This window comes from Canis aureus, chromosome 31, assembly GCF_053574225.1.
Source record: "Canis aureus isolate CA01 chromosome 31, VMU_Caureus_v.1.0, whole genome shotgun sequence".
Taxonomy (NCBI): Eukaryota; Metazoa; Chordata; class Mammalia; order Carnivora; family Canidae; genus Canis; species Canis aureus.
Genome location: NC_135641.1, coordinates 11,441,291 through 11,456,568, shown reverse-complemented (window position 1 = coordinate 11,456,568; position 15,278 = coordinate 11,441,291). Strand labels below are relative to the sequence as shown.

The 15,278-nt window shown below is 38.5% G+C and overlaps 1 pseudogene; it reads right to left on the bottom strand.

Annotated features, from left to right (window-relative positions):
• Positions 1–5,741: 5,741 nt before the first annotated feature.
• Positions 5,742–5,985, bottom strand: LOC144302161 (NADH dehydrogenase [ubiquinone] 1 alpha subcomplex subunit 1 pseudogene; annotated as a pseudogene).
• Positions 5,986–15,278: the final 9,293 nt, after the last annotated feature.

The window sequence follows — 15,278 nt, the reverse complement described above, 5'->3', positions numbered from 1 at the left end:
AAGGTAAGCTGTACCATAAATCTCTCACCACTAAATAAATTAAAGGCAAAAGACAAAGAACAGCAAAAAGAAACAAAAAATAGTTGAGCTGAACAACAGAATCAAAAGCTGGTTCTTTGAAAGGATTTAACATAGACAAAGCTCTGGTAAAATCGATCAAAGAATAAAAAAAGAAGGAACAATCTTTTTAATGTACAAAATGAATAAAGGAAATAATTTCCAAAGAAGTGCTGATGGGGTGTGGCAAAAATGGGAGCTCTCCTGCTCATCTGCTAGAAGTAAACACTATCCTAGCCATTGCTTTGAAAAAATCTGGTAGTGTCTAATGAGACTGAGTATATAGATATCGTACAACTCAGCAACTCTACTATTCTTTTTATATTCTCCAAGAAATCTGCCCAGATATCCACAGAGATATGGGCATTGTAGTAAAGAATCAGAAGCAACCCAGGAGTTCAACAGTAGGGGAATGGGTAAATAGGGTGTGTTGTGTGTAGAGGATGGAATACAATGAAAACAGAAGGAGAAAGTATATCCTTGCATACATGACAGCAAAAATAAATGTTGCTGTGAAAAGAGCAATGTGTAGATGAGATTTATTGCATAATGAGCATGCAAATAAATTAAAACTCACACAACCAAGAATACCATATATGGATGAACGCATGGAGATTCATTCACGGCAAGCAAAGTGCAAAGACATGTAGCAAATGGCAGTGGTTTCCATGGTGGGGAGGTATGGAATGGGATCAGGGGTAGGGTTGAAAAGGGGAAAGTTCATGCTAAAAGTGAGCCAGTGTTCTCTCCACTGATGCTAATGTTCAAGGATCAGGCATATGACAACTCAATTCTTGTTCCTCAGGGCCACCCTTCAAAAGAAAAAGAAGAAGGGGAAGGAGACAGAGGAGAAGAAGAAGCAGAAGGAAAAAAAGCTCCTTCCCTCAAATATGTAGCCTTTGTTTTGCCTTACTGCCACACTATGCTCAACCCTCACAATATAAATCAGGAGGAATGCTATCTCCCTGATTTGTCCTCCCTGCACACTAATTGACAAAATTCCAGTACTAAGAACTACCATTTGTCCAGTGGTAGTTTTAAAAAGAGAAGTCTCATAGATTATGTCACTGGATCCATGCAATAACTTGCAATACAGGCAAAGAAGACAGCATTACTAGTAGGCTCATTTGATAGAGGCCATTGGTTTTCAAGGGGGATTAGGGATTTACCCAGATGCACACAGCTGGCTTTAAACCACACCACACCTTTTTCTTCTTCCACGCTGCCTCCTTATATCCTGGTAGGCTGGGCAACAAGCAGATTCAGTCTTTGTACTTTGACTTGTCCAACTCTCCAGACTTAGTTCTTTGCTGCAGTTGAATTAACTCCCATTTTTATACTACATTCCTCCCCTTTCACCTCCTATATATTTATTTGCAAAATATTTATCTGCAGATAGTATTTTTGGAGTGTCTGAGTTGTATTCAAATGGAGATTGCTCAAAAAATAACTTTTGGTGTGACAATTTGCAACTAAGTGAATTCCCTGGGACTCAGCCTGTCATCTGCAAGATAAGGGTTGAGTTCCATGAAAATACCTCTTTTAGTTCTTTCATTTCATGAATCTAGGAATGTAATCTTAAAGACACACTAAAATCAGCCTCTTTCTTGATTTTCGAGCCTGTAAACTTTTTTCATTCTCCAGTCTCTGTTGCTTCTGTATCATTATCATTTAATGTAAAAACAGTATGTTTTAGTAAGAACAAAAAACCCAATACCTTGAAATGAATCCTCAAATTGTATTGCAATTTTCTCTTACTAAAGTAATTCCTCTTACACTTGCCTTCTGTGCTTGGGGACAGATAGACACAACTATACAAAGAGCTATAAAGCACTTTGTGAGAGTTTGAAGGTGGCTCTTCCTCCCCTGCTCTTGGGCTCAAAGGAGCTGGAACGTGGGTACATGGGCACAGGTCCCCCAATTGGCCTCACTACTAGCTCTATGGGACAATATATGGCATCTGCTGTTTTGAGACACCTGCCATTTCTTTTCCTCAGTTTCATTAAAAATTCTACTTGAAACTGAGAATGAAACACAGTTACAGGCCAATCTCCACCTTTTACTTCAATCACAATGTCTATTTATTGGGTGATTTGAGGCACAATGGAATATTCATATGGAAAAAATGTCAGATATGCTATAAAGGGAAGCTAGTATTTCTCAAGTAAACAAAAACCGTAATGACAATATGTAATAAATTGTAATTTATGCAAACCCAGAAGCACTCACATCCTTGGCATACATTTTTCTGTTCCACCTAGAGGATATTATATCTGTCTGTTAAGACATGATTTAGCATTTAGCAAGGAATTTTGGTACTATCAAGGAAAACAGGAATTTCAATAAAAGCCAAGATCTTATAAGAAGCAGGTAGTTCCAGTCAACAGGGAGTTTAGATGATGTCAGTAGGGGCTTGAATCTTGGCTGTGCACCTTATTGGCCATGTGGCCTTGAGCAAGTCAATGACCTTTCTTTTCTTAGATTTTTCTCATCTAAAAAAGAAGATAATCACATGACCTACTTTATGGAGACTTTGCAACAGGTGAGTGAGTATATGTAAGGCATTTAGAAGAACACTCAGCACATAGAAAGCATTGGATTGAAATGAGCCATGTTCCTTTGTCATTGCTATTTTTCTTATTCACCGGGAGACATCAATCCTTGTTTTGGCAGAGATGGGTAAACGATGGAATTACTTATATGAAATAGGATACATTCCCACTTATATGCAAGTATCAGTTCGTTCATTTTTACTGTTGTGTGGTATCCCATTGTATGAGTATACCAAAATGTGCTTGTCCATTCACCAGTTGCAAAATATTTGAGTTCTTTTCATTTTTGGTAATTATGAATCAGAAACCTCTCATCTCAGGGTTTATACAATGACAAACATTTGTAAGAATATTTGTTAGTTTCCCTGTGGAAAAAATCAGTAGGAGCTATTGAACTGGACCTTGACGCAAGCTTCCCTTAGTCTATATTTTCCAACCAGGTCAGCCCTCCATGAACTTGACACTCATCTCATTATCCAGTGTTTAAAGTGATCCAGTTTGATTGTCTTCCACAGTTTCTTTTTGTTCTTCTAAATGGAAATAAGGACAAAAAGGAAAAAGGTGGCTTAGACTATAGCAATACAGACAATTTCTCAAGTTTCCAGCTTACAATGAATATTTACTGCTACGATTTCTGTTCTCTTGCTTCATTTTCTCACTTTGCTAGGATTCAGTACCTGTGTGGGTTATAAAGTGCCTTTCCCATTTTCATTTGTAATGTAGATTTTTAAATTCTTTAATATTCTTCAGTTTTATATAACCATGCTGTTTTGTGAATATTTTAGTAAGCGATTCCTTTTCAAACTTATTTTGCAAAGATATGCTTTTGCTTTCTCATTAACATTAATAGACTTTTGGTGGCAAAAACCATCCATTATATATAGAATTGCCAGTTTCTATGCATAGACTGAGAGATTTTAGCCTTATTAAAAAGTTCAGTGTAAAATGTTGGGTCTTTTTCCTTACTTTTTATCCATGATTATTCAACTAGACCTTAACAGATCATTCTATTTCTGTGCTTGGGCCTTCAGTGTGTCTGTGGGATTTTAAGACATGTACTAAATGAATGTGAGGAAGTTCTGATCACCAGAGGATAAGGCTGATGGCAGGCGTGGGGATGGGGGTGTGTGGAGATCTTTAAAGCAGCACCTGCTTGTCTTCACAAACTACCTTCCCTGGGCTTCCTTTCACATTTGCTGAGATTTTCAAGAATCCAACATCATTTTGAGGCATCCTTGTTGTTGTGCCCAAGATTACGTATCCAAGAAACCACCAAGGAGCCAACACTGATGCAAACACACGAGGGTTTATTTACAAACTCAAGCTTGGGTCCAAGTATACCCGACACAGCACAGCACAGAGGAGCAGGGATTTGGACCCCCGAGGTGGGTTCCTGCTTAGTTTTATGGGCTGGTCTAGGGGACCTCCAGGAGGGGTCGAGGAATTTCTCAAGTTCTGTTTACATTCTGATATGGGGCTTTCAAGGGCAAGAATTCTCTGTTCTCATTTTAATATGGGGGTTCCTGCCACTGGCTTGAGCTCTGTTCTCATTCTAATATGGAGCTTTCTAGGGTGTTAAGCTGTAAACTGTTTTTTTCCCCTGTAACTGAAGTAATGTAAATTTCAGCTCTTATTCACAGGGGCCTGGGATGGCTGTACTTGTGCTAACGCTGAACTTAAGGTGGAATGGCCTTAATTTTCTCGGCCTCCGCACTTGTATCTCCTTCATAGTTAATGTTTGACATGTGCTCCCTTCCAGCTTCTAAGGAATGAATGTAGTTCAAGCCAATTTAAATAGGAAGTTCAGGGCAGCCCAGGTGGATCAGCGGTTTAGTGCTGCCTTCAGCCCGGGATGTGATCCTGGAGACCCCTGGAGTCCCATGTCTTACTCCCTGCATGGAGCCTGCTTCTCCCTCTGCCTATGTCTCTGCCTCTCTCTCTCTCTCTGTGCCTCTAATGAATAAATAAACAAAATCTTTTTTTTTAAAAAAAAAAAGGAAGTTCAGAGGAAGAATGTTGGCTCCTGCTAGTGTGTGCCAGTCATAGGCACCCAAGAGCCCTGTGGATCTCCCACTCACTCATCTGGTAAGGGTGGCAACTTCCCCGGGGAGTCCCAGGGAGCAGAGAGAGGATGAGGCAGGCCGCCAAAGCATGTCCTTCTCTTGAGTGCTTTTATTTAACTGGACAATCCCCCTGAAAGGACTGTGCTGTAGAAATGGTATTCTCCAGAGCTGGCTCCCAGGGGCCAGCCCACAGGCTACAATATTTATTGAATTGAATTGACTTAAGCTTCTTATTAAAAGGACCAGCACATATGTTTTGGAATGTTTTTAATTCTCTTCCTTTCCTCAGTTGACTGTAGAACCTTTGTTCCTATCATTACAGATTCTCCAGCAATGGTTTCAAAACACAGGGTACCCTAATGAGGTCTTCTAATCTTTATATCTTTCCTTTGTTGTACCACAGAAGGAGTGCTTCTTTCCAGCCTCTCCACCTGTGCCTTCAGGGTCTGCTTCTCTTGGCCTTTCCATGGAAATGAGCCTTTTCACACCTGAAATTTTCTGTCTCCAAACTCTGTCCCTAGCGATGAATTAAGGGCACTTTTCATGTTTCTTTATGCATCGACACTCAGATGTGAGAAGGTATATTCTTTTGGGTACAGGGATTAAAAGAAAACTCTCAATTACTTTTCTTGATTTGATTACATCAGTGATTGAGACAGTTTATGAAAAGTAAGAGTCACCCTCTTTAATGTATGATTCTGTCCGTCAGCTTTTATAGTCATGTAGCCACCAACACGATTAAGATCCCAGCTAGTCCCATGAACCCAAAAAGCTGTTTGATGCCAGTTTGCAGCCAATCCTCCACCCAGCCTCACCTCTGACAATCCAAATCTGTTTTCTTCTCCTAGTTTTTCCTTATATATCATATAAAATGATTCATAAAGCATTAGTCTTTTGAGTCTTCTTTCTTTTTTTCTTTTAACTTTTTCATTGTTTTTGTAAAGCTCCTCATTAATACACACTGTATACCACATACATACATGCATACATACATGATACACTGCATAACCTTCTAGCAGGAGTAGATGAGCCTAACCCAGTTATTTTTAATAAATAGTAGAATGTTTTCTTAATGGATAGTCTCCAAACCCTTTGACACATAGTAATGATTAACTCTAGAGATACACCTATCTCTTCCCATCAAACTCCACTGATGTGAATAATGGACAAGTCTTTTTGCCTTGATCCTGTTAGTGAACCCATGGATCTATTGCACAGTGGCTACTACAGGGATGAGCAAGCACATGGCTAATCCCAGGCAGCATCTTCAACCACAGTGCACCATGGTTGCCAGGAAATCTTCTTTCTTTCATTTAGCCTCATGCATTTGAGACTCACCTATAAGATTGCATGTATCAGTAATTAATTTTTTAAATTGTTGTGAGGTATCCCATGTTGTGATTGTACCAGTTTGCTTATCTACTCACCAGCTGAAGGCCATTTGGGTCATTTCCAGTTTTGATCATTGTGAATGAATCCACTGTAAACATTCATTTGTTGTGAAACTCAGTTTTCATTTCACTTGCATGAATACCTAGTTGTGCGATCTTTGGGTCATATGGTAAGTGTGTGTCTCACTTTATAAGAAATTGCCAAACTGTTTTCCAAAGTGGTTGCAACTTTTGCATTGTCACTGGCTTTGTATGAGTATTCCAGTCACTCTACATCCCTGCTTGGTATTAACAATTAACAATTTGTTGGTGTTGTTTGAAGTTTAACTCTTCTAATAAGCATGTAGTGTTTTATCTCACTGTGGCTTTACTTTGTTTTTTTTCTACTGACTAATGATGATGAAACATGTTTTCTTTCTTTTTTTTGAAACATGTTTTCATGTGCTTATTTTCCGTACATATATTTCCTTGTTTAAGTATCTGTATAAATCCTCCTCCCATTTTTATTTTTTTATTTTTTATTTTTCCCCCTCTCCCATTTTTAATAAGGTGATTTATTAATATTTAGTTTTGAGAGCTCTTTATATCTTTTATACACAAATTCATTACCAAATATACTCTTCATAAGTATTTTCTTCTGGTCGGCAGCTTGCTTTTTAAATTTTATTAATGGAGTCTTTCAGTGAAAAAGGGTTTTTATTTCTGATGAAGTTCAATTAATTGATTTTTATTTTTTCATTAATGGCTCATGTTTTTGGTGTTTAAGAAACCTTTGCCTAAATCAAGGTCACTGGTAGTTTTCCTGTGTTTCCTAGTAGAAATGTGATAGTTTTAGATTTAGGTTATGGGTTAGTGTTTGTAAATGGTGCAAAGTCTGGGCATTTTTATTTATTTATTTGTTTATTTATTCACAGATATCCAATGGTTCCAACACTATTCGTTGAGAAAACTAGTCTTTCCCTTATTAAGTTACCTTTGCAACTTTGTTGGAAATAATTTGATCATTTACATGTGAATCCATTTGTATGCTCCCTATTTTGTTGAATTGATTTATGTGTCTATCTTTTTCGTCAATACTAAATTATCCTGATCACTAGAGTTTTATAAAAAGGCTTAAATTTAGGTCGTGCTGAGTCCTTAAACTTTGTTCTTCTTCTTCTTTTATTCTATTTTTTAAAAAATTATTCTACTTTCTTTGCCTTTTCGTATGTTTTATAATCAACTAATCAATTTCAACAAAAATTTCTTCTGAGATTTTGAGTAGGATTGCATTGGATCTATAGAACAATTTTCGGGAAATTGTCAATATGGAACCTTCTAATTAATGAGTACCATGTACCTCTCCACTTATTCAGTATTTTCCCCATATTTTCCCTCTGTTTTGCTGTTTTCAGCATAGAAATCTTGCATATCTTCTGTTATATTTAAAACTAAGTATTTCATTTTAGGTTAACTGACTTCATCATTTTCTGTTATCACCATTGTTTCTTGAATTTTTTCATTTGCTTTCTCTACTTTACTTTTCTGTTTTATTTCCCTCCCTCCCTTTCTCTCATACCATCATTAGAATCATTTGTGCATACTATTTCATAAGCTTTTTCCCTATAACTTTATTTATTTATTTTTTTATATCTTTATTTTTAATGCCTCCATCCTTCGAAAATTTGCAACTATTTACTTATGCCAAACACTTAAGTTTTAACTAGTTAGTGAAACCAGTGAACCTCTTTGGGCATATGACTTTTTAAAGAGGACATATCTTTGTTCCTTATTGAAAAACTTTTGATGGCAAATCATTTAAGGGAAAGCTCATGATTAATCTACTCAATCATAAATATATGGCAATATTAAGAGTTAAAAAATGTTGAACTACATGAGAAGACAATAAACTGAAATATAAATTATCTGTATACATGTACAGTGTTGCTAAGGCCTTCTGTTATTAACTAGATTAGAGTGGCACAGTGTTTCCACAGGATTTTCCCATTTGACTTTTATCCTGGAGGTATAGATGTCATGAAGTGTTTCTTATGTGACTATAATCCATTTAGCTCTTCTCCTTTTGATGAACATAAGGGTGTTCTATTTGTTGCCATCTGCCCCAGCAAGCACTTTTGTGCTTGTTCTTAGGCACAAGTATAAAGATTTTTCTTCAGTATATTGTTTCATGCCCCATATTTGGAAACTTTCTGTTTAATTTTATTAGGGGTAAGCAGCATGTGGGTATTTTTTCAAACCAATCTGATCATCTCTCAAGTGGATGATTTCAGTTCTCTTACATGTGGCAGGTGCTGTTGCTGCCACTTCCAACATCACCTCCACCATCCTGAATGCTCCTGAGCTGAGGCACATCCCTGGAGGCTGATGTCCTCAGCTCACATGTCTGTGTCCTCCTTTGTCTTTCCTTGTAGACCTTCTTAGGTGCTGTAGGCACTTGCTCTGCCAGAGACAAGTTCAGTGCTGAAATGATGGGAAGTCAAGCCACAGGGAGGCAACTGTGGTCAGTGGGGTGGTGGCTCAGTGCTTCCACTACACAATGGGAGATTCTGCCTCTAGGTTCTCACAGTTTGAGAGGGTCCCCACTTTGACTGAACCCCAAGCTCCCAAACACCCACCAGCTCACCAGCATACCTTTAATGGCTTTCTTATATTTCCTTACTTACATACACTTGCTGGAATCATCTTCCAAACAACTACGCATGTCCATCTTTGTAGTGGGCTATACTTTGGAGGGGTCCACATTCAGACCATTCTGTTATGAATATTATCTCCTTATTTTCATGTTGTCTGTCTACTTAGCTTTTTATATTCTTCTGCTGTTTCTGTCTTTTGCTGGGTTGATCTGGTGGTTTTGTTTTTGCCTCATGTCTTTCTTCTGGTCTGCAATCTACAGATTACATTTCTATTTCTTCAACAGTTGTGTTAACTTTTTAAGACATGTACACAGATATGAAAATTTCCAACAAAATCTAAATGTATTCTTATTTGTTTTGTTTTCCTCAAAAATAAAAGAACATTGGGTTGCTTTACCATTCCCTCCACCACTTCTGTAATTATTTCATTTCATTTTGATTGTTAATTGCTGTCAGTAATTTATCATTCTGATTTTGTCTATGCTCTATAGTGGATGAAATTAATCACTGTATTTCATCAATTTCTATGCTAATCATGATTTCTCAAGTACCAGGTTTACTTCTCTGCTTTTTACATGTGTACTTTAATAGTTTTGGACTATTATGCAGAAATGACCCAGGAGTGGTAATAAACTCTTATTTTCACTCTCTGAAAATGTCTTTTCTTTCCTGTTACTTTAGAATGATAATTTTTTAATCTGATGTTATACTTTCCCCTTAGTTCCTGAAGATATTATTGTCTTCTGGCATCAGTTGTCATTCATTGTCATTGATGAAATATTAACTTTTCAACTAATTGCTGGTTTCTCTGTAGGTAATCAGTACTTTTAGTCTGGCATTTTTGAAGATTCTCTTTTTTTATTTTTTATTTTTTACTTTATTTTTATTTATTTATTTTATTTTTTTAAATTCAATATATTTTTTTAAATTTTTATTTATTTATGATAGTCACACACAGAGAGAGAGAGAGAGGCAGAGACACAGGCAGAGGGAGAAGCAGGCTCCATGCACCGGGAGCCAGACGTGGGATTCGATCCTGGGTCTCTAGGATCGCGCCCTGGGCCAAAGGCAGGCACCAAACCGCCACCCAGGGATCCCGGATGATTCTCTTAATACCACTTACATTTTACCTTTATGTCATGCATGATGTGTGTAGAGATCTTCTGTGTCGTTTTCATATTTCAAATGTCTTATCTGTCTTCTGCATAATAGATACATTTCAAAAATATTCTTTAATTCTTTAATTTTTAAAATGTGTTGCCTAAGTGTCTTTTTTAAACTGGTTATTTTCTTTCTTTTTTAAAAAGATATTTTATTTATCTACTTGACACAGAGAGAGAGCAAAGCAAGGGGAGAAGCAAGCAATGGAGAGAGAGAAGTAGGCTCCCTGATGAGTAGAGAGCCCTATGTGGGGCTCAGTCCAAGGACCCTGGGAACATGACCTGAGCTGAAGGCAGGTGCTTAATCAACTGAGCCACTCAGGCACCCCTAACTGGGTATTTTCTAATTCACAAACTATTTTGCTTTAATTTCTAGGGATTTAAATAGATTCTTTTTAATGCTATTACTCTCCATGTTGTTTAAGAATCTCTCACTTTTTAAATAGTTGTTATTTTTTACTTTAACCTATGAGTATCAAACATAACTTTATTTTAAAGCCATGTTTCATGTTTTAGAGTGATTTTTATTTCCTCTGGGGTCATTTCATTTCCAAGTTGTTGATCTGTGGTGTGTCACTCTTAGCATCGGTGTTTCTCACTTTAGATTTGCAGGCTCATCTAGTCACTTTCTCTCCCTCCTGTCCATTCCCTTCACAGTCCTTCCCTCTTTCCACCTGCCTTAGCTAGTCATTTTGTGCATGCTTCTGCCTTGTTTTCCTGCAGCTCAGAATCTAGAACCAAATGTTGTCCTGCTGCTTCAGGTGTTCCTGACCTAGTTATAAAATAGCCTTGAGTTGCTGAGACTCAGGTCCTACATGTAAGCCAGTGTCACCTTCCTTGTGCCTTTCTAGATTAGCAGCTCGCATTGCCCACCACATTTGTTCCTATTGTCCTTCCCTTGTAGGAAGAGGAGTCTGATCCAACCCAGTTCAAATGGAGAGCTTAGCTTTAATCCCTAACTACTTAACACATGTGCCCTCCCAGACACTTCTAGGTACCCTCAGAGCTGGATAACAGCAGGTGCAGGTCAGCCTTAATTTCCCCTTTTCTGTTTCTTTTCCTTTTCTAGTGACAAAGATGTTTGTCCAACTTCTCTACTCAGTTATATTCTCCTAACCTTCTCAGTTGCATGTTCTTGGTTATTCTTGTGTGTTTGATGATGATGGTGGTGGAACGAAGGAAGATTTGACATATACCACACCACTTGGGCCAGAAGCTCAGTTTTCCCTTCACCAAGAGTTCAAATGTAAACTGAATATCTATTCTAATGAGCACATATTTCAAGTGAGATAAATAAAAATTAATGAAAGGATATAGCATCAAAGTATAATGTTTTATAATGGTGTTTTCAAGACAGCTGATTTTTCAGGGTCAATAACAGGATGAGGGAAAGTCTGTAGGGACTTATGAGGGTTCAGTATTCTTAGAAATTCATGGTTTGGCTTACTGGCCAAGGCACCAAATGGCTTCAGGGGAATTTACACTCTGATTAGTGTAGAACTTTAAAAGATAAATCTGTAATGGCTGCAGAGAAGCAGCAAAATTAATGGCTGGCCATCTGGCTTGGTTTTATTAACCTATTTGTTCCAACTGTGCTTGTTGGCTTCTGTAGATAGAGTAAGATGAAGACAAACTAGCTACAAGAAATTTTTAAAGCACGTCTGAGATTTTTCTTCCTCTTTTCATGAAAGAATTTGTGTAAGACTATAGTTTTATGGAGATGTTTATCCACTTAACAGACATTGATGGCATCTATCACGTAGTAGGCCTCACAAAACACCAAGCAGGAAACAAGAGAGGCGCACAGCCCTTGTGTCCAAGGGCACCTTGGAGACTGCTCTCCTTTGGATGCTGGTTCTGCTTCATAGTAGCCTGTTTGTTTTCAAATTCTTAACTATGTGTTGGGAATTTTGGAAGAGTGAAACACAAATCTTTCCCAGGTGACTAGAAAGTTTTCTTTCTTTCTTTCTTTCTTTCTTTCTTTCTTTCTTTCTTTCTTTCTTTCTTCTCTGCCTTCCTCCTTCTTTTCTATCTTTCCCTTCTCCTTTCCTTTCTTTTTTCTTCCCTTCTGCCTCCCTCCCTTCTTTCATAAAATACAATACACATGTTTATGGCTCCTTTGGTGAAAGAATTTAGGAAGGGGCTGAGTATCCAAATGCACGGTCCCAAATGCAGATCCGAGGCATCAAAACGGAGGCACCATGGCACTAATCAGCATCTCCCACCCTGAGTTCTGAGTTATTTGGCTGGCAAAATGCTCTTGAGGAAAAGGGAATCAACTAGTTATAGAGATAAGAGAACAACATGAACGAAGAGGAGGAACAAGGATAGAAAGCCCACTACACCTACCACTCTTCTCACAAAATTTGAAATTCTTCCCTTAATAAGGCCTTTGGTATCTGATACTTACCTCAAAGAATGCCCATTAACACCCTATCCCATTCTTGGCCTCAATGACACACTGGGTAGCCAGCAGGTAGAAGCAGAGGGATGGAAAGGGTGGTCAACAAGGATCTGACAACATTAAGAGCTGTGACAGGCATGGGAACTACCTGTAGATATTAGGGCCATGGGGTCAGGGTATTCACAGGGTAGGGGTTTCTATAGGGCTGGGGTGCCCATGAGGCTGAGGTGTCCACAGAGCTAGATTATCCACAGGGCCAGGGTGTCCATGGTGTCAGGGTGTCCACAGCATTGGGGTGCCCATAGAGCTGGAGTGTCCACAGGGTTGGGGTGCCCATGGAGCCAGGGTGTTGTGGGGAGCCCTGAATTTACATTTGGAAGTGCTAGACTTGAGTCTTCTTTCACTTACCAGATGCTTGATGGGATGAGGCACAACCGATTTGAGTCTGTCTCTTTGCCTATACAATGGATAAAGCTATATAGCATTATGTGTAGATTACACACTCAGGCTAAGTGAAAGATCTCTGCAGAAAATGAAAACAATCCAACCATGTAGTTTGGCCTCACAACTGTGGCAGTTGACATCCAGGTCCTTCATTTGGGACACTCATGTTGAATAATTCTTCATTTCTTTAAAAATAAGTAGTTTAGGGTCTTCCTTTTTGCTGTTTTTCCTGCTTTTATGTTGGACTTACTGATATGGCCTGGGAGAAATATGGTGGAACTGCAGGCTTTATCTCCAGGAGACTGGGAGCCAGATTTGTTTTTTTCTTTGGACTTCTTCAGCTCACTCTCCCTCTCTCTTTTTATCCCTTGTTCTAACACTTATCTTGAGAGGATGGACAACAATGGAAGAAAGGTCAGTATGGACAGAAAGAAGTCATTAATCCAACAAGTATTTAATTTGACTTCTACTATCTGTTAGGGATATAATGGTGGAGAAGGCATGGGTTTCAGGGAAGTCAGGGGGCAGGGAGGGGATAAATGAGGAAACCAGTAAGTAAGCACGGAGTTGCAAATGGGGGTACCTAGCATGATGAGGAAGGCAATGGTTTTCCTTTCTCTGCCATCTCCCTTTCTGGGCCTTGTTTATTTCTTGAGGGACATGAATTTGTGTAATGATAACAGTGACCACCATCTGTACCATTCATAGTGTGTGTCCAGCACTGTATTTTCCTCTGATCCTTTACTCCTCACCAAAATTCTACTGGGTGGGTGGCATCTTTATTTTCATCAGGAAATGAAAATATTAATGAACTTGAGTCATGTAGCTAGTGAGGAACAGAGCAAGAACTCACATCCATACTTGTCCCTGCTGCCTATGTTCCACACAGATGAGTTGCACAGATGTTTGTTTGGGAGGGTCCTAAGGTCAGTGCCCTGGGTGTATGGAGTTCTCCTGGGATACTATGATCATGGACAAGGTAGTTGTGTCCACTCATGAGGACTCTGATAGGCACCCCAGAAGGACTTGACTGCACATGGTACCAGGCCTCCTCTTGGGTCCTCATGTGTAATGTTCCCTGTGCATATATGCCTTATGCTGTTGCTTTTGTCAATCATGTTTTCAGTTAGAATGCTGGCTAGGAAGGATTCCAAGTGATGCTCTTCAGTCCTGCCTCTATAACAACCACTGTCATGTGTGTCTGTGTCTGCTATGTTGGGCAGTGCTTTGTGGGGTGCCCAAGGATCCCCTACTTCTCCTCTGAGGCACAGACAGGGGAAGAGTTTTCAGGTTTTGTTTTGGTGTAGATGTCCATATTTCTGTGAGCACCCCTGTGTGTGTATGTTTACTAAGTTTACATCAGCTGGCCTCAAATAACCCTCTTCTGACTGTAATGAGGCCACATTTTGTTTTCTCTGTGAATAAATGAGATCCAAAATTATCCAACATCTGCAGAGCTTGAGTTGGCATGATGCTACCTCCCCCTCCCTGTCCTTTCCAGAACAAAAACCAGTTTGCCATTTGCTCTCTGGATTCTTTTTGAAATGTTTATAGCAATGTTTTTTCCTAGAGAGTGAGCTTCATACTTTACAGTGTATTTTCCTCAAACATTTTTTTTCCCTCAAACTTTTTAATGGCTTTGACAAAAGTTATTGAATTCAATCCAACTTAACAACTATTTACTGGGACCCCAGTGGGGGGTCCAGTAGACATTGGCTTGAGCTCCTCTAGATAGCAGGTTCCCCAGGGCCCTGCCTTTCCTGAATTTCTGCCATAGGTACCAAGCTCCTCCTTGTATTCACACCATAGACAAATCCCACAACATCTCTTCCTTCCAGCTTTGCCCTCCATAAAATTAAAGGGTAGGCCATGGTGAACCAACTATAAGAGTCCTAGGATTCTGGATTTGTTTGTAAATCTTGCGTTGAATCTCTTGTAAATTAGATAAAATTTCTCCCCATCTCTTAATTCCATAGGCCTCTGGTGTCTTTGGATGTGTGTAACAATTGAACAACTGTTTAGATTATGTCAAGGCATTGAAAATTGGTCAAAGATGCATGTGTGACAAAATTCAGGAGTAAAGAGTCACTTTTTGTAGAAGTGATCTCATAGATTTTTTCCATAAGTATTTCAGCTATTGTTTCCATATGATATAAATGATGTCAGCCCGTTTTGATAAGTTTACAGTTAATGTTGCTAACATATATGGATTATATCTAGAAGTTGATTTTTTTATAATTGTGTCTAACTCAGGTGTCAAATTGTTCTCATTATCCAATAACAAAAGCCCTACTAATTCATCAGAAGGCATAGGCTTTCACTTGGTACTAGATGTGGGGAGGAATTCACACTGCAATCAGGAATAATAAAAAATTTATTTAAACATTCAAGTGAATCATACTTTGAGAAAACTCAGCCTATGAAGTAAAATAATATTAAACCAGTTTAATAAGACATGAAAATCAGTATTACTTCTGGATCTTAAATGAGCTTCTTCTAAAATATTTAAAGTACATTTTGATTAAAATTTTTTTGAGTTTTAATTTTAGCTTTTCAGAAGTTTCGCCCATCTTT